We start from the raw sequence: 20120 nt of genomic DNA, 5'->3' as shown, positions 1-20120 counted from the left end.
CTTATGTTCTCGCTCTTTCTGCCACCTCCCGTCTGAACAGCTCTAACTTTGCAACTGCATTACTCTCACCCATCTTTCTGCTTTTTCTGTTACTACTCCCCTTTCATGAAATAAGCAAACAGAAAGTAAACTCGTAACCGTCTCTTTGACTGTTCTCAGTCCCACACTTAAAATCTCCACACCAGTGTATGAAGTGCAAATCTCACTCAGAACAAGCAGCTGTGCATTTCACCCTGCTTGCTGCAGGACAGTGGTGGGATCCCATCCCTGGGGTACAACCTTGAACTGTGGGACCACTGTGCTTCCTTAACTCTCTAGCCTAGGCTGTCTCTCACAAAGCTACGCAAGTGACAAGCAGCAAAACCCATCCAAGTGCTGTGATCACTCAGCCATCAACTGAGTATGTGGAGCCACATACCCAGCTAAATTGCATGAATACTCCCTCAGCCACTCATGAATTGTACAGAGCTAGGCAACAACAAATCACCCCCCACCCCCACCCCAGAAATATACCATCTTACACTGCTCTGTATTCCCTTGGACAGTTCATTAATACGTTCACCACTTCTTCAAATTAGAGTGAACATGCACCAGTCCTCATCATACAAGCTGAGATTCCCCAAGCACTTCAACCAAAACCACGCTGTTTTAGGTAAAATATAAAACAGATTTATTACCTACAGAAAGGTAGTGATTATAAGTAGCAGGCATAGAGATTATAAGTAGCAGGCATAGAGATCAAAGTTGGTTACCTAAGAAATAAAAATAGAAACACAGTCTAACAGGCTAAGTGAAGTTTGAATCAAGCAGTCTCTCACCCTAACAGATGTTACAGGCAGCTCACAGCTCCTCAGTACACAGACTGGATTCCTTTCCAGGCAGAGGCGGCTCCAGGCACCAGCACGCCAGGCGGGTCACTTTATGTCGGGGTAGATGTGTATTCGTAACTTCACATACTATGATGGTACATACAAGGCTACAGGATATTAAATTTCAACAGATCAAGACTTTTAAAATGATACCTCACAAGGCATGCATTGTACAAAATGTATCAATCATATGACAGTAGTGAATATGTGGGTTCCAGCAGGGTGCTATTTTAAGGTACAGCGTCATAGTGAGCCTGAGTGAGATGTTTGCTAAGGTTCATATGAATCTTGAAATTAGACCTGGTCAAAAAATATCAATTATTTTTTGCAGTACATTTTGAAAAAAAATTAATTGTCAAATTTCCCGTAAATATTTCACCTTTTTGACCAAAACCTGAAACTGAACAGCCAAACACTTTTTGGTTTTAAAAATCTGTTTTTGTCAATAAAAAGCATGATAAAAATTCAAGTTTTGAAAATCATTTTGGTATAAAATTTAGGGGTTTGTTATGAAGACCCTGAAAATTTCATCAAAATGAATTTTTTCAACAAAAAATTTCATTTATGAAGAAAAGCCATTTTTGTTGAAATTACTTTTTATTGAAAAATTTCAGCTAGCTCTATTTGCAATATTTCCCATCAATATTCAATTTAATCTGATTTGGGGTCATGGCTGAAAGGTGTTGCATGGCTTTAATTTGTACACAAATGCATGGAGCAAGTTACAGCCCTACGTCACCTAATGTGTTCAAAATTAGGCCATTGAAATCAATGGCAGTTTTCCGACTGACTTGTACGGGAGCAGGATTGAATCCCTTAATATAATCCAAGCCTTTCTTCCATCCATTCCCAAATCAGCCACTAGGTTACCTTCCTTGGCATCTCCCTGTCTAGTAGCTGTCAGCAGGATGTCTTGAAAGCTTTTGTGCTGAAAGAGAGAAACTTTAGAATGATCTCAGAAGACTGAAGAATATGAAACATAATGGTAATTTAAAATTATTTAAGTGCTTGGTGAAAGCGGGAATGGAAAGCAATAAAAGAAATAGGCGTTATTTATAAAAGTAAACATTACTTCAGCTTTATTTGCATACGTATATGTCTGTGTCACATGGGGCTCAGGACATATACTCCCAAGGAACAGTTCTCATCTTGCCTTGTGGGGTTGGGGACTTGAACTCTGGTCTCATTTCACTATTTGGAGTTTGGGGGGATTTATACACTGAGGTATTGTCTCACTACATGCAGCTGAGGATTTATACACTCAGGCTCTATTTTCTCATCTCTGGTTGTGGTACGCTATAACTCGGGGGTAGGCAACCTATGGCACGTGTGCCGAAGGCGGCATACGAGCTGATTTTCAGCGGCACTCACACATCCAGGTCCTGGCCACCAGTCCAGGGGGCTTTGCATTTAAATTTAATTTTAAATGAAGCTTCTAAAACATTTTAAAAACTTTATTTTCTTTACATACAATAATAGTTTAGTTATATATTATAGACTTATAGAAAGAGACCTAAAAACGTTAAAATGTATTACTGGCACACGAAACCTTAAATCAGAATGAATAAATGAAGACTTGGCACACCACTTCTGAAAGGTTGCCGACCCCTGCTATGACTCATACTTGTAGCAGCTACATCTCTGGGATATTGTAGCAAGTGAAGGTGAACATACGTGCAGAGTTGTGTTCCAGCATGGAATTCTGGCATAGAGAAGATGGAAGCTATAGCTGATGTGAATTTACTTGTATTTCTTTGATTTGGGGCATGTTGCATAACACCAAGATCTGTCATCCTGGGAGAGAGTTTTCTCCATACTGAGGCTGAATGGGAAATGGACATAATACTGTATTAACACTGAAGAGCTGTCTGTTGACTCCTGCCATGGCTGCATACATAGGGCTGCACATGTGCCAGGGTTTTTCCTACAGCCAGTCTAGCTGTAAAAGCAGTAAAAAAAAGGTACAGCCAGCTTGAGTCTACCAAATTCACAGCCAGATCGAGCAACAGAGCTGTTGTAATTTACCACCAGCTCCCCCGTGTATTCTGTGACTGAAACTATGATTTAAGTCGATAAATGTTTGAAAGAATGAGACAATCAGAACAACTCAAGGCTTTATTAGTATCCATGCAGGGAGCTGGCAGAGCCTCAATCCTGACAGAACTTTCTAGAACAGCTTACTGCCACTGTTAGTTCTAAGTGTAATAATGATTAAGCACCGGACTTGTAATGAACAAGCTTATTTATTGCGTCATAGCTTGATACTGGCATTGCTCTTAGTTATATCAAGGCTGGGCTGGCTTGAGAAAGAGACTCTGGGAATGTGAGAGAGCTTCCTTTTAGGAACTTATAGTTCACGCAGTGCCATATTTAATACCGGCCATAAGCTACTAATTAGCATGGTAGGGAGCAGAAAGCTGGCGGATCTCCCAGCTCTAATACATTGGTTATGAATGTGAATAAGGCAATATTTGTACCATACCACACAAGTCCATAGGAAATGGTTCTTCACAGTGGATGTCCCATCTCCTTTCCCCTGCTTTTCATGACAATGTTTTAACACAACCTTAGATATAAATGTAGGGCTCAATCATCCCTTTCATGGGGAAGAAAACCATGAGTCTCACCTCACGGAATTCTCCTTGGAAAGTGTGGGGCTGCACACATTATGGACCCAGGCCTTGTTGCAAGTACATGGATGTGGGGGCTTTGCAGTGAAGTTCCATGCTGAGACAGCAGCTATCATAGACTATTCCTGAGGCTAAGGCTACACGACAGCTTAAGTCGACATAAGTTATGTCGCTCAGGGGTGTGAATTAGCCACCCCCTTGAGCGACATCACTTATGCTAATTTAAGCGTTGGTGCAGACAGCGCTATGTCAGCAGGAGAGTTTACAGTGGCTCAGCTAGTGTAGGCCATACACTGACTCTCTACCCTAATCCATTAACTTAGTCCTTCTTTGGCTGTAGAATAGCACCACAGACAAGATCCAGATGGAAGTAATATTGCTCTGATCTATATCATCTCCCATCTTGAAATCCAGAAGCAGGGCCAAGGAAAGTGTCATAGAGAGCAGCAATTCCCACGCTCCATCTTCTCCCATCCCTGTCTCTGCCCCCTGGAGACAGTGGAGCTCCATCGGACAGAGACCTGGGAACAGTTGCAGGACTGGGGGCTAGAACTGACATGTATCAACATACTTCTCTTGGCTCACAAATGGGATCCCAGCTAATATGCAAGATAAAAAAAAGAGAGAGAGAGAGTGAGATGGAGTGGCATGCACAAGTGATGAACATGAAAGGAAGAACACAAAAAGTCAGACAGGCAATTTCCTGTAAATAGAGGGTGAGCCTTGATTTCATTATAATAAATTATTTGTTTTATTTTATTTTAGTATTAGAATTAAGTTACCAAAATAATGTAAGACATAATTTACAATGTACTCAGTGTTCTGTGGCACTTGGGGTTACCTAATAAAACTGAAGAAAATGAACCCAAACATAGAAAATGGTGAGAGGAATTAATGTATTCTACACAGCAGTGAATCAAACTGGTGTTCTGCTAACATTCCCAATGAGAAGTTACAGAAGGAACAGATGGCACTGTCATTAATCAATAATAATAAAAAATGGGAAGCCCAAACATCTAGAACTAATTTGGAGCCATCTGTATGAAACCATAAGTGTTACCAGGTTTCATCCTATTTAATATGTTAGGGTACAAAAGCTACTAAATGATCAGTAATTACCATAGTGATAAACATACCAAATGTGACGAATTCTCTATTCTACTGTAATGCACTGTTACTTTGTCATTTATATAGGGCAGTTGGTAGCAGCACATGGTAAAAATCGTGAGACTTACATGATTGGAGATGCTGAGAACACTCATCTGAAGATAAAGGCCCTCCTTCAAAATCAAAGGAAGGAGAAAGTGACTTGCTATGTAGAAAACATGGTGATCACAGGGAAAACAGGGCAAGGAATTAGCAAAAGGCTAAATAAAAACAATATTTCTGTAATGTTAGGTGACGGTCCTTCTGAGTTTAAAAGGGTGTTTGGGTTTCTGAGGTGAGTCTGGTTCATCAAAGTTTCTAGAAGAGAATAAAAATGGTAAATAAAAGGTGAAAATGTTGCCTCCTCCTTAGCCTACTGCTCAGGAATTCTGCTTCCACCCCATCATTCTGTGCTAGCAGCAGCTTCCCTGAAAAACCCCACAGGTGAGGTTGGCTGGAATACTGACAAGGGCATTTGGGATGGATAGGATGTTAGATGGGGAGGGATCTGAGTTACTACAGAGAATTCTTTCCTGGGTGCTGGCTGGTGAGTCTTGCCCACATGCTCAGGGTTTAGCTGATCGCCATATTTGGGGTCGGGAAGGAATTTTCCTCCAGGGCAGATTGGCAGAGGCCCTGGAGGTTTTTCGCCTTCCTCTGCAGCATGGGGCACGGGTCACTTTCTGGAGGATTCTCTGCAGCTTGAGGTCTTCAAACCACAATTTGAGGACTTCAATAACTCAGACATAGATTAGGGATTTGTTATAGAGGTGGATGGGTGGGATTGTATGGCCTGCGTTGTGCAGGAGGTCAGACTAGATGATCATAATGGTCCCTTCTGACCTTAAAGTCTATGAGTCTATGAGAGCACTGGAAAAGAAATAGAGGCAGCATTGCAGATGTGGGTGATGTTACACACTGCTTCAGTTGGGATGATGTAGGATCTGACAAAGTGTTGAGGCAAGAGCAATATGAAACAAATAACTTAGAGTAAATAAATATCTAATATGAGAACCTGCAAGAAGGGTTAGCACCTAGCTCTGTAATGAGTTGGACTAACTGGGGAAGACAATAGTTGCCTTTGAACTGATTGGCTATTTAGAGCAGCCACTAACCCATGGACCAAATTCAGACCCTTAACATCTGACCCTGGTTTCAAATGGAGGGTTGTTGATATCTGAATTCAGGAAGGGTTCATTTTGTTTTGCAAATTAGTCGAGGCCACATGAGGGTGGTCACTGAGTGACAGCTGTGGAAGGAGCTTAACAGTGGATGTGTCTGAGGCTGGTTTCATGCAACTAGTGTCTTTTTTACACCAGCCTTTTACTTCATATCTCCCACCATTGGTGTAGCACCAATGCAGCTGCACTGGTGGGAGAGATAGCGTGGACCAGCTGTTATCATTTTGCCCCTTGCCCCGTCCGGCCGTAAGAATCAGTGGACAGTCTAAACTGATACTCCCAATGTTGCTGCTGCTGGTGGTGATAGGTTGCAAAGGGGAGAGATTTTAACAAAAAGTCTAGTGTAGACAAGGCCACTGGATCATAAAGCTGTGGAAGCAAATGGCTGTGTAAAAGCAGCAGTGATGGGGACATAGGTGGCCTGAGAGCTTGAAGGAAGATCCCCTGACATTCTTTTGAAATATTTCCTCTCTTTTTATACTGCACACATTGAGAGCAAAGAAATAAAATCCTTGCCAGATTTTGTGGCCTATTTTTCAGCTCCATGCACATGCTAATAAACCCCCAGGCAGCAAGAGGAGAGGATTAGAGAAATGGAAACTGTGTGGTGTGGTGGCTGGAGCAATTCTTTTAGGATGTAATTCAGGGCTAGCACCAGGCTCTCCACACCACTTATGGGCTGCACTGATGGCAAAGGTCTCCACACTGCCTACCCATAAGTAGGATGTTGAATGGCAAGGGAAGGGCTACAGATCCAACTTTATGTAGATCCAGAGAGAGACTGTGGTTCATAACTGGTATATGGGGTGGGGGGGTTACCACTATTTCAGCTTATAGGCTGGTATATCCGCGGGGGGGGGGGGGAGAAAGGGGAAGGGACAGCACAGCCACCCATTCCTTGGCTCTGGATTGTGGCATGTGTGTGTGAATTCATCACCCCAAGCATTCTGCCCACCAGCTGTACAGAACTCACTGTGCAGGTCTGATGCAGACCGGATGGACGTAATCCTTAGATTGTGGTTAAAAGTGTATAAACAGGCAGAGATTAAAAGAAAGAACTAGAAATGGGCAATATTTTGAAAAAAATGTTTTAAAATGATTTGGAACAATTACGCCTATTGTTGGACTATCTAACTGGCTAATCTAATCACTGTTGTCCTTCTTGTCCCTCCTCCCTGCTCCCAAATGTTTGCTAGATTCACTTGTTGCATCTTGTTTTTTGTTCTGCACAAAGCTCAAAGTTGCCCTAATTGGGAACGTTCAAGACGTTACAATCATCTTTGATCACTGAAATTGAAGAGATGAAGATGCAGGAAACATGTTCCTTCATTACTGCAGTCAAATGGGTTTTGCCAAATTAGCTATTTGTGTGACCCTTTTGAGACCTACTTCTTTAAGATTTCAGCACAGTTGATAAAACACAGAGATGAGAAGTACTTATTTCACAGTTTATGCTAGATAAAACTAATTAACTATAAATGTCAAGTAGCCACAATTTAATTAACTCTGGTTCATTTAGCCACCGTAATTCGATTTTTTTTAAACAATGCAACTTTGTTTTCTAAAAGTATATCTAAAAAAGCATAAAATGCAGTACAGTGGTGCATATAAGAAGACCAGGGGAGTCATGACGTGGTGGGGAAAAACAGGCAAACAGCAATAATTATGATCATGACTGAATTATTTAGTTCTGAAATATAAACATTGCTCCGGATTGTACTCCCACTCACAATGGCGCAACTCCACTGGCTGATTTACTGTGGCTATCTGAGAGCAGTCTCAAGCACTGTATTTGTAAGAGATTATTAAAAATATGAATTAATGGTAAATACTGAAACTTCAGATGAGCATGATATTTAAGCTGATTAATAATACATTTAAGTATCTTTTAATAATTATCTGACAGCCTCCATTATAAATGGTTTCAATATTATTTTCCATCACATTCTGTAGTTTTGTTTGCCTTTTTAACTGCTGCTGCACATTTAGCAAAGGTTTTCTTTGTGCTGCTCACAGTATCACCTGGGTCTTCTTCCTGCATGGTTACAATTAATATGTATGGGTGGTTCAAATGATTCCTTCCAAATGCCTTGCATTTGTTAACAGTGAATTTCATCTGCCATCCTCCTGACCATTCTGAGCTTTTGAACAATAATCTGTAAATCACTGCTTTGCCCATCCTTGCAATTCACACTCAGACAGTATTCTGTATAACAATCACTGATTTACAGGGCACTCCGTTTTTTCTTTTTGCACCAACAGGTTGAATATAAATCATTAAGGTGTCCAACTTTCAAGGGACATTTTCTGTCTGTAATTCTAGGTTTCATGCATATTAAATATGTCTAGGTATAAAATTAAAGTGCCTGCACAAAGTGTATATATATATATATATATATATATATATATATATACACACACACACACACACACACACATATACATATAAAGATCTGGTGAGGGATTTTTACAGTATTCATTTTTATTTTAACTTGAAATGTTCAATACTCAACTATTGAAGACGGATGGGAAAATTTTGTCATGTTATCCTACCTCTCTTCGTACCTCAGAGCAGATCAGACCAAATGCGGGACCAAAATAAAAAACATACTAAAGATGACTGCAGCAGGAAACACCAGCCCATCAATGCACTTAAACACATACTTTAAGCACGTGAGTAGTCTCATAGGTAAAAAGGAAATAATTTCCTACTGATAAATAAGGGGATCCTCCATTTTTTGTGTGCATAATTCTACATTTATGTGACCACATTGCAGTGATGAAAAGTAGGATATCCCACTACATGTGGGTGGAACAAAAGAACAGTGGCAGAGACTGAATGATGCTATGAAATGTCCACAGGTGAAATCTTCATTAAACCCATCCTATGGTTATTGTTTTATTTCTTTCAGGGAAATACATTTAATTTAAAGAAGACAGAAGTAAAAATCCCAGAACCGACTTTATTGCAGATTTTATAACAAACAAACAAAATACCTGGTTTCCATTGGCTTGAATATTTGCAAAGGGCATGAAAAGGGCACAGAATAATGACTAACTATAGAAGTCTAAGCATCTTATTCTCTCCTGCTTTGTTTCTCCAAGGGTATGTCTACACTACGGGATTATTCCGATTTTACAGAAACCGGTTTGTATAAAGTCGAGTGCACGTGGCCACACTAAGCACATTAATTCGGCGGTGTGCATCCATGTACCAAGGCTAGCGTCGATTTCCGGAGTGTTGCACTGTGGGTAGCTATCCCGTAGCTATCCCATAGTTCCCGCAGTCTCCCCCGCCCATTGGAATTCTGGGTTGAGATCCCAATGCATGATGGGGCAAAAACAGTGTCGCGGGTGATTCTGGGTAAATGTCATCACTCAATCCTTCCTCCGTGAAAGCAACGGCAGATAATCATTTCGCGCCCTTTTTCCCTGGATTGCCCTGGCAGACGCCATAGCATGGCAACCATGGAGTCTGTTTTGCCTTTTGTCCCTATCACCGTATGTGTACTGGATGCTGCTGACAGAGGCGGTACTGCAGTGCTACACAGCAGCATTCATTTGCCTTTGCAAGGTAGCAGAGACAATTACCATCCCTATTGCACCGTCTGCCATTGTAAATTGGCGATGAGATGATGGTTATCAGTCATTTTGCACTGTTCGCATTTGGAAATTGGTGATGATGGTTATCAATCCTTTTGTACTATCTGCTGCTGTCATGGGTGCTCCTGGCTGGCCTCGCTGAGGTCGGCCGGGGGCGCATTGACAAAATGGGAATGACTTCCCGGGTCATTCCCTTCTCTATGTTTTGTCTAAAAATAGAGTCAGTCCTGCCTAGAATATGGGGCAAGTGTACTAGAGAACCAGAGAGCACAGCTGCTCTGGGTCAGAGCCCCAGAGATCCTGCAGAAATGATGAGCTGCATGCCATTCTAGGTGGTGCCCCTGCAACAACCCCACCCGTTGCTTCCCTCCTCCCCCAACCCTCCTGGGCTACCGTGGCAGTGTCCCCCCATTTGTGTGATGAAGTAATAAAGAATGCAGGAATAAGAAACACTGAGTTTTTAGTGAGATAAAATGAGGGGGAGGCAGCCTCCAGCTGCTATGATAGTCCAGGCAGGACATTAAAGGGTGGGGGGGAGAGGAGCGCAGCCTCCTGCTGCTATGATAGTCCAGGGAGTACAGGATCTTCTTTAGACATGAAAGGGGGGTGCTGATGGAGCTCAGCCTCCAGCTGCTATGATGAGGACGGTTACCAAGCATTTTGTACCGTCTGCTGGGAATGACCGGGAGTCATTCCCATTTTTACCCAGGCGCCCCCGGCCGACCTCACTGAGGCCAGCCAGGAGCACTCACGGGCTGATGATGACGATGGATACCAGTCATTTTGCACCGTCTGCCACCGGGAAGGGGATGCTGGTGTTCAGCGCTGCAGCACCCCGTCTATAGACATAGGGTGAAAAAAGGCAAGAAACGATTTTTTTCCCTTTTCTTTCGGGGGGGGGAAGGGTGTAAATTGACGACATACACCCTGTAACACCCAGAAAAATGTTTTTCACCCTTCAGGCATTGGGAGCTCAGCCAAGAATACAAATGCTTTTCGGAGACTGCGGGGACTGTGGGATAGCTGGAGTCCTCAGTACCCCCTCCCTCCCTCCCTCCCTCCATGAGCGTCCATTTGATTCTTTGGCTTTCCATTACGCTTGTCACGCAGCACTGTGCTGAGTCCCTGCTGTGGCCTCTGTCTATCATAGCCTGGAGATTTTTTCAAATGCTTTGTCATTTCGTCTTCTGTAACGAAGCTCTGATAGAACAGATTTGTCTCCCCATACAGCAATCAGATCCAGTATTTCCCGTACGGTCCATGCTGGAGCTCTTTTTGGATTTAGGACTGCATCGTCACCCGTGCTGATCAGAGCTCCACGCTGGGCAAACAGGAAATGAAATTCAAAAGTTCGCGGGGCTTTTCCTGTCTACCTGGCCAGTGCATCCGAGTTCAGATTTCTTTCCAGAACGGTCACAGTGGTGCACTGTGGGATACTGCCTGGAGGCCAATACCGTTGAATTGTGGCCACACTAACCCTAATCCGACATGGCAATACCGATTTCAGTGCTACTCCCCTTGTCGGGGAGGAATACAGAAATCGGTTTAAAGAGCCCTTCGTTGTGTGGACGGGTGCAGGGTTAATTCGGTTTAATGCTACTAAATTTAGTTTAAACTCGTAGTGTAGACCAGGCCCAAGACTGTCGGTCTGACTCTCTCTTACAAAGGTACCTGTTCATTAAAATCTGGAAGTACATTTTCAGCACATTGTGTGGGTGATACATTGTGATTATTTAATAAGTTTCTACAGGCATCTAGTTAGACAGTTTGAAACATTTACTTCTCGAACTCCATACAATAGTTAAAGCTTTACGGGTCTTTTTTTTTTTTAATGAATGTTCTGGTGAATATAAGAGCACTGTAAAGCTCTTTGTTTCAGGATTAAGGAAACAAAACATAAAAATAAATCTGAAAAAACTTGATGAATGAATGTCACTCCTAATGAGCTGGCAAGCTGAATGTGAAATCCCATCTAAAGAGCAGGAAAGCCACAGCTTTGCTGTTTTATCTTCATTCAGATTCATGGTAGAATAAATCAACAGTGTATAAAGTGCCTCTGAGCAAGTCTGGGTGTGACATGCTGCACCCCAGGAATTATGAAAGCCATGAATTCTTCTTTACTTTGTGTTCCAGGTTTACTGAGATTCTGTGATTGCTTATTTTAAACTGTTCAGAGGAGAGAAGTAAAAGTTTTTTATAGGTCATTTATAATGAGCTAACAGAGAAATATTCTTGGTTATGGGAACAATCAATCCAGCTCTGACGATTAAATTAGAAATAAGGTATTGGCAACTGTGTTACATAACTTGTCATTATATGAACTATGCTATTAATCAACACATAAAACAGTACATGTGCAGCACTGATGGAAAAAATTGTTTTACTGGGTTGTTCATTCTTGGATTTCAAAGTGTATTTTACCTTCAAAACTACTTATAGAACATTCAACACAGGGAAAAAAAACAAAGAGGATTCTTAAAAATCAAAAATACATACTGAAATTTGTGTGGAGCTGCTATCTGGCCTTATTTCAATTTGTGCTGTGCCTGTCTTGCATATGGCATCATATTGGCACACTGACTTATCACACAAAGCTATAAACAAATAAAGATCAGACTGTTCCATTCCACCAGTAAATACTAGCTAAGTCAAAAGTTGGGCTTTTTGTTTTTATATTCAACCCATTCCTTATCCTTTACATAGTGAGTTTATTAAAATCAACAAATCCGTTGTTTTACTTCCACCCAGGAAAACTCAAGATAGGTTCTGAATTTGAAGTACCGGTAAATACTACTTTTTGGAAAAGTAACAGGAAGCAGCAACTCTGTTTACATAATGCTCACATATCCCTGGACAGAGGAGAGTTTCACAGTGGTTCTTTCCAAACATAGTCTTCAATTTTAACAACAAATGCCTTATGAATGATTTTTTCCCCCATGGACTGCCTCTTGATATGTAACCAGATTAAATCCTTGCAGCATAAATCCTTTCTGAAAAATACTTTCTAATAGCTCATTCATAGAAACTGATGCATTCTACCTGTAAAATTATTCCAGACTTTCAAAGCTTGAGAATCTCCTCTCTGGTTTTGTTACTGACCTAACATTACCACAGGCCTTTCAAAAGTAACTCTAAGAAATTTTTAAAACTGTTCCGATAAACTGTATTTTCAATCTTTCCAAATAAAAACAAAGGTGGCTTATTAAATATTATTTTTCTATGGGCAATATCAAATGATTGCCTACATTCATTTCCCTGGAGTTTCTTATGTCACATTTTAGTCCTTGTCACAGGGCAAGAGCACTCTGTCCCCTCTTGGGGTGGGCTGTGTGTGTGTGTGTTAATTATTATATCAGTAAAGTTCTAGTACAATGGGGCCTCACTGGCTGAGGGCTCTAGGTGCTACAACAATATAAATGATAAATAATGATAAATTGGAAGCTAAAGCTCCATGCTCCTGTTATAAGACTGAACAAAGTTCTCAGCTAGTTCAAACCAAGAGCAACCTCCCTTACTAACACCTGCCTTCCTAATGATGATATTCTCTACATACCCCGTGGAGACCACTGTTGCATCTTAGGTTTAACCTGAATAAAGGGCACTTGTTACACTCATCAATTGATGGGGGTTTAATCCATTTAATCTATTATAGAAGGTTTCTAATTACCTTCATCCCTTTGGTGGCCAAATATCAGAAGGGATGTTCTGGTCCCAGCACAACTTTTAGACTTGCTCAGTGGAATCTTGTCACCTTTCTTCTCCTAGGCTGACTATCCTCACCTTCTCTGCCCCCGTGATGATGAGTTCTGCCAGGTTTTTCTGGAACAGAACTGTTAGAAGGTGTCTAAATGAGACCTAATTAATAACCTACAGCAGACCCTGGGCTCCCTACACAGCCTGAACCCAAGAAACCCCCAACTGCCATGGAACTGGAATAGGAACAGTGAGTGGGGCATCCCTAGCAGAGGGACTTTACATCTGACAACACCTGACAAAAGCAGTGGGAAGGTGAGTGGCAAAAGAGCCAAGAGTAGTGGGGAGATAATACAGAGATTCACAGAGAAACACTCAGGGCCAAATCCACAGCTGGTGTTAATTGGCATTGCTCCATTGGCTTCAGTGGAGCTATGCTGATTTACACCATCAGAGGATCTGGCCCCATATGTTTGCTATTTTTATTCCTTTTTTTAGAAGTCATTAATGACCATGAAATATTTGGCTGTACTGATTACACAGTATCTCCCCACCACCACCACCACCACACACACACACACAAAAGAAAAAGAATTATGGTTAAACATGTGTTTCAATGGAGTCAAGCTAGTATTTCCCCTCCAAATTACACTTTCTTTAAAAACCCCTAACCTTAAAAAAATCTCATCATTTCAAAGTCTAGAAATGGAATGATTAAGGGATCCAGCCAGTTTCCCACTATTTCTCTCAACATCCAACACATACTGCTCATCCATCCTTAATGATGATCCTTTTTTTTTTGTCTGCCAAGGGAGTCTGCTGTGGCATGTTCTGAAGGAGCAGAGAGACTTCAGCCGGACACGGCAGGGGTTAAAGAACAGCTGTGGGTTCAGCTAGCCCCACCCCGTTATACCTGCAGCCAGTGCCAGGCCTGGAGGAGGGGGAGAAAGAAGGAAGCCTGGCTCAGTCATGGGCTGACTGGCGAAGAGGCAGGAGCTGTCTGTATGCCTGCCTGAAGACACAGACCAGCAACCGGCCTGCCAACGCAGCCACTGGAGGCAACTGGTGAGACCCCCCCATCCAGTGGTCAAGGTCCCCTATCTCTGGCCTGAAGGTGCGACCCTTGCGTGGGTGGGAGAGCTTGCTGATCTTGGTGAAAGGACTTCCCAGCTCTCAGCATCAACCCAGCCCAACCAGGCCCCCTCCCAGCCAGAAGGGGAGTTCCCCTCCATTATCCAGATTGGACATCCTGACTCGCCTCTCTGATTTTGTGGAGGAGCAATGGGCTGATGATACCCTGAGTCAGGCATATGCCCAGGTGGCGGCAGTGAACGGAGAGACTGTCGAGCCCCAATAAGCGGGACAGTTCCCATGCTTTGAGATTCCAGGTGACCGTCTGTACCGCATAGAGAAAGACCAACCGACTGAAGAGGTCCAGCATCAGTTCCTGGTGCCCCGAATCGTACTGGAAGGAAGTTATATGACTTGCCCATGCCGTACTCGCGGCTGGGCACCTTGGAAGGGAAAAGATGCTAGCCCAGATTTTAGCCCAGTTCTTTTGGCCAGGAGTCTACTGAGAAGTGGCAGACTTCTGTGCCTCATGCCCAGAGTGCCAGCTCACCGCACCTCAGCCAGCTAGAGAGCCCCGTTGATCCCCCTCTCGCTTGTAAGTATACCCTTTGAGTGAATTGGAGTCAACTTATTTGGCCTGCTAGAGAAGAGCGCTGCCGGATACCGGTTCATTCTTCTTGTAGTGGACTACGCGACCCGGTACCCTGAAGTACCACTGTGCTCCAGGGCGATGGCTACAGAACTTATGAACATCTTCGTCCAAGTCAGGGTGCTCCAGAAAATCTTGACAGATCAAGGGACAAACTTTATGTCCCAGACAATCAAGCAGCTCTGCCGGTTACTCAAAATCAAGACCTTAAGAACATCTGTATACCACCTCCAAACAGATGGCCTGGTAGAGCACTTAAACCGAACCCTAAAAACAATGCTTTGAAGGTTCGTCCTGACAGATGTCCGGCATTGGGACCAGCTGCTCCCACCTCTCTTGTTCTCAGTGCAGGAAGTACCCCAGTCTTCCACTGGCTTCTCACCATTTGAGCTTTTATATGGAAGGCAACCCCAGGGGATTTTAGACCTCATGCAAGAAATGTGGGAAGAGCAACCGTCCCAAGCTAACGACATGGTACAGTATGTTTTAAACCTGCATGAGAGGCTTGAGGCCCTAGGCTCGTTTGCCAGGGAGAACCTTTTAATGCCCAGGATACCCAAGAAACAGCCTACAATAAATGGGAGTTTCAGCCCTGTGACCAGGTGCTGTTATTGTTGCCCAGTTCAGAATCGAAGCTCCTAGCCCGCTGGCAAGGACTGTATGATGTGATCCGACATTTGGGGCAGGTGAACTATGAGATCAAGCAACCAGACAAACATAAGGTCTGATAAATCTACCACTGAACCTGTTAAAACTGTGGAAAAGCCTAGGAAGCCTTACTAATAGCGCCCTACCCACCAGAGCCCGAACTAGGCCTACAGATGGAGGCCTCAACTCCAGGGGTGGTCAAGATTGGGGACAATCTTATCCCAGAGCAGAGAGATCAGGCACAAAAACTGATCACTGCCTTCTCTTCTGTTTTCTCGACCCGACCAGGGTGGACTCACCTAATAACTCATCATATTCAAACGGACCCAGGAGTTAAGGTCAGAGAAAAACCCTGGCCCCTCCTCCAGAAGCTTAGAGAGACCATGAAAGAGGAACTCTGCTCAATGTTAGCGTTGGGGGTGATTGAGGAATTGTTTTGTGACTGGAAAAGCCCTATGGTATTGGTCCCTAAGCCCAGTGGAAGCACCTGTTTTTGCATCAACTTCCATAAGGTCAATTCAGTATTGATGTTCAATGCCTACCCAATGCCACGGGTTGAGGAACTGCTTGACCGGCTGGGAAAAGCAGAATGCATCACCACTTTAGATTTAATGAAGCGCTATTGGCAGATCCCTCTCACACCCAGTCCAGGGAAAAAATCGCTTTCTCCACCCCCTTTGGGCTTTTTCAGTTCCAGACCATGCCCTTTGGTTTGCATGGGGTCCCGGCCACATTTCAGTGGCTAATGAACTGAATTCTCCATCCCAATAGCAGATATGCAGCCATGTACCTCGGCAACATGGTAATTTATAGTCACAACTGGCAACACCATTTGAAACATGTGACTTTGGTTCTGCAGAACCCCGCCAAATGCCACCTTGGGAAGAACGAGACCACCTACCTTGGGTACACATTGGGAAAGAGCTTGATCCGACCCTTGGTTAGCAAAGTTCAAGCCCTCCAGCTGTGCCCCACGCCATCCTCAAAGAAGCATGTATACCGATTCCTGGGACTAGCCTGGTATTACCGCCGCTTTATCCCAGGATTCTCCTCCATTGCAGCCCCCCTGTCCGATCTCCTCAAGAACGAGAGTCCTAAAAGGATCCAGTAGACCAGAGCCTGTGAGGAGGCATTTCAAACTCTGAAGGCCCGTGTAGTGAGGCGGCCTGGCTCCCAGCTGCACCTGAAAGGGCCGAGCCAGAACAGCTGTCGAAGTGGGCGGAGTCACCGCTGCCTGTCCCCGCCCCCCGGAAGTCAAGGGGCGGGACAGGAAGTATAAAGTCCCAGCCAGAACACTCAGTTGCGGCCCGGCCGCTGGAGAGGACAGACGCTGGTGCCCGAGCTCCTGCTGAACCGAGCCTGCCTCGAGCCTGGTACCCTGAGGAGGACTGGCCGAGCCTGCCCCGAGCCCGGTACCCTGAGGAGGACTGGCCGAGCCTGCCCCGAGCCCGGTACCCTGAGGAGGACTGGCCGAGCCTGCCCCGAGCCCGGTACCCTGAGGAGGACTGGCCGAGCCTGCCCCGAGCCCGGTACCCGGAGGAGGACTGGCCGAGCCTGCCCCGAGCCCGGTACCCGGAGGAGGACTGGCCGAGCCTGCCCCGAGCCCGGTACCCGGAGGAGGACTGGCCGAGCCTGCCCCGCTTCCGCTACCCAGAGGAGGAGTCGAGCCCACCCGTGCACCCGTATCCTGAGGAGCCGATGCTGGTGGACCCCCCTGCCAAAGCTACGATAACACAGGTACCAGTGGAGGGGGAGATTGGAAGTGGCCCGGGGATAGCCGACCCCAGTCTGGCTGCAGCAGACCCTGAGCCTATGTCAGTGTGTTGCGGCCAGGATCCCCACTGACTGTAGCGGATCCACGCCGCTGCTAGGGCCCCGGGCTGGGACGCAGTGGAGTGGGTGGGCCTGCGTCCCCCCCTGCCAACCTCCTCACGGGTGGCAGTCTCCCCCTCACCCCCAATGCTCAGGCGTAGAAGCCTGGACTTACCAGTTCCTGCTCAGCCCTGCCTGAGGGTCTGAGCCCTGTACTTGTGTTGCTGCCCCGCCCGGAGCCAGGGCTTGGGCATTGTTGCGTTGCATGCGGGCCGGATAAAGCACAACAACCAATATGATTGCAAGCTGAATCATTTATTGAGTACAATGCATCATATTATATAGGCTTCTCCATATTAGCAAACGTCAGACACACCAACATCACATTGCTGCTGATTGGTTCTTAGTCCGATACACACGCTTTTCACACGCATGGCCCTTTGCTTACTGATTTCCCATTTCCCATGCAATTCATCTGATTTATGGACTTGTTTATCACCTTGAAACCGACCCCAGCTAGGCCACCTGGCGTCTGCCTCCCTCTGGCAGTTCCCTACTTTCTCACAACAACTTTATCTCACCCCACTGTCCTTGATGTCCGCTGCCGTAACTTTCCACCAAGGCAGCATAGGGATAATGCAATCCCACAGGGCATTACAGACTTGAACTGCTGCTCAGCCCTGCCTGAGGGTCTGAGCCCTGTGCCTGTGTTGCTGCCCCGCCCGGAGCTCGGGCGTGGGTTTTACAGACTTGAACTGTTTGTTTGCTCGGCCCCTGCCTGAGGGTCTGTGCCCCTGAACTACTGGTTGTTGCCCCGCCCTGACCTAGGGCTTGGATGGACTTTAATACTGAACTGCTTACTCAGCCTCCTGTAGTGAGGCGGCCTGGTTCCCAGGCGCCTCAAAGGCGAAGAGCGACCCCTTCACCCAACAAGGGGACCCGGACCCGGACCCTTACAGCCCGGCTCTCTCAGGAACCCGTCTTGTACAGCCCTGACTTTGCCAAGGAGTTTTTGTTACAAACAGACACCTCAGACGTGGGCCTAGGAGCTGTTCAATCACAGGTAGCCGGGAGTGATGAACGCCCCATCCTATATATTACCAGTAAGCTATTCCCGCGAGAGAAGACCTATACTGTAATAAAAAAAGAAGCCCTGGTGGTAAAATGGGTCATGGATTCACTCTGTTATTATCTTCTGGGTGCACACTTCACCCTCGTTACCGACCGTGCCCCTCTCCATTGGCTCCATGCCATGAAGGACACAAATCCCAGAATCATGAGGTGGTACCTTTCCCTCCAGCCCTTCTCCTTTCGTATCCAGCATCCTGGCTTCTCACCGTTTGAGCTTTTGTATGGGAAAGCGCATCTGAATGCAGACTTCTTTTCACGGGATGGGGGAGAGCAGTTGGGGAGGGGGCCCAGACCCCAAAGGGGGCCATGAAGGGGGGATGTGTGAAGGAACAGAGAGACTGCAGCTGGGCACAGCAGGGATTAAAGAACGCAGCCGCTGGAGTCAAGTAAATCTCCCCTGCCAAGGGGAACGTACAGATAAGCCTCAACTGTGGGGCAACTGGATTTGCGGGGCCACTCCCCAAACCAAAAGGATTTGCATAGGGAGCAGGCCAGGAAAACAGGCCTTGAACCCCTGCTTACAGCTGGGGAAAAGATCCATTTCCCCTGTTTAGGGGTTGAGTGACACAGGACCCTGGGCCAGGATCTGAGGGAGAAGGAGGGATCAAGTCCCTCTATAGCCCCCCAACCAATGATCTAGCCACTAGGCTCCCCAGCCACTGAGGGCCCTATCACACATGTATTCAGTTGATTTTAATATATGTTAATTAAATGTATAGAAAAGATTTTGAAAGGCCTATAATCCCAGCATACAATACTTTATGTCAGCGTTTTATACACTTTCTTATAGTGCAACGTGTTCGTAGAGTTGAAGGATATTTTTATGAACAGAGTTTGAATGAATGATCTCTTTGGTGTCATGACATGGGTTGATTACATGGTGTTATACATATATGTAAATGTATGCAGTTTGTATGTTTAACTATATGAACTATACTTTGTAGCCAGGGCCGGCGCTTCCATTAGGCGACCCTAGGCGTCGCCTAGGGCGCCAGGATTCGGGGGCGGCATTTTGTGCGCTCCCCACAGGGCGCACAGGAGCTTCCGGTTCCGCTCCCGTCGTGCCGCCGAAAAAGGACCTTCTGCCGATGTGCCGCAGAAAACAGCGGCAGGCAATTGAGCAGCTCGATGACTGCCGCTGTCGCCTGCGGCATTTTGGCGGAGGGTCCTTCTTCGGCGGCGCGACGGGAGTGGAACCGGAAGCTCCCGCGCGCCCCATGGGGAGCGCACAAAATGCCGCCCCCCAAATTCTGCCTAGGGCGCCAGAAATTCTGGCGCCGCTCCTGTTTGTAGCATCTAATGTGTATAAGATAGGATCGATTCTCCCTCAGAGCTATGCATGCCAGGGAATCTTTGCATGTGGCTGTCCCTGCTCCTGCGCAGAAGAGGAGACTGGCCTCCTCCATGGCATCATCCTCTCTCCTCACACCCCAGAGAGTACTCCAGGTCCAGGGTCATGCTGAGGCATTTATTGGAGACTGGGTGGATTGCAGGCCGGAGTGGGTGCATTGGGTGTACATATAGCATTCTCTCTCCAGCCTCTTAGTGGTTTCTGGGCCTTTATATTATTTTTTCAGTGGCCATCCCCTGAGGGTCCTGAGGACAGCTGTAGTTACGGGGAGTATAGAACAACATTGTGAGGGATTGGATGGGGCTCCCAGAGATCATAGCAACTGAGACAGGATCT

This window comes from Mauremys mutica, chromosome 3 (genome assembly GCF_020497125.1).
Source record: "Mauremys mutica isolate MM-2020 ecotype Southern chromosome 3, ASM2049712v1, whole genome shotgun sequence".
NCBI classification, from domain to species: Eukaryota; Metazoa; Chordata; order Testudines; family Geoemydidae; genus Mauremys; species Mauremys mutica.
Note: the sequence above shows the minus strand (reverse complement) of the source record.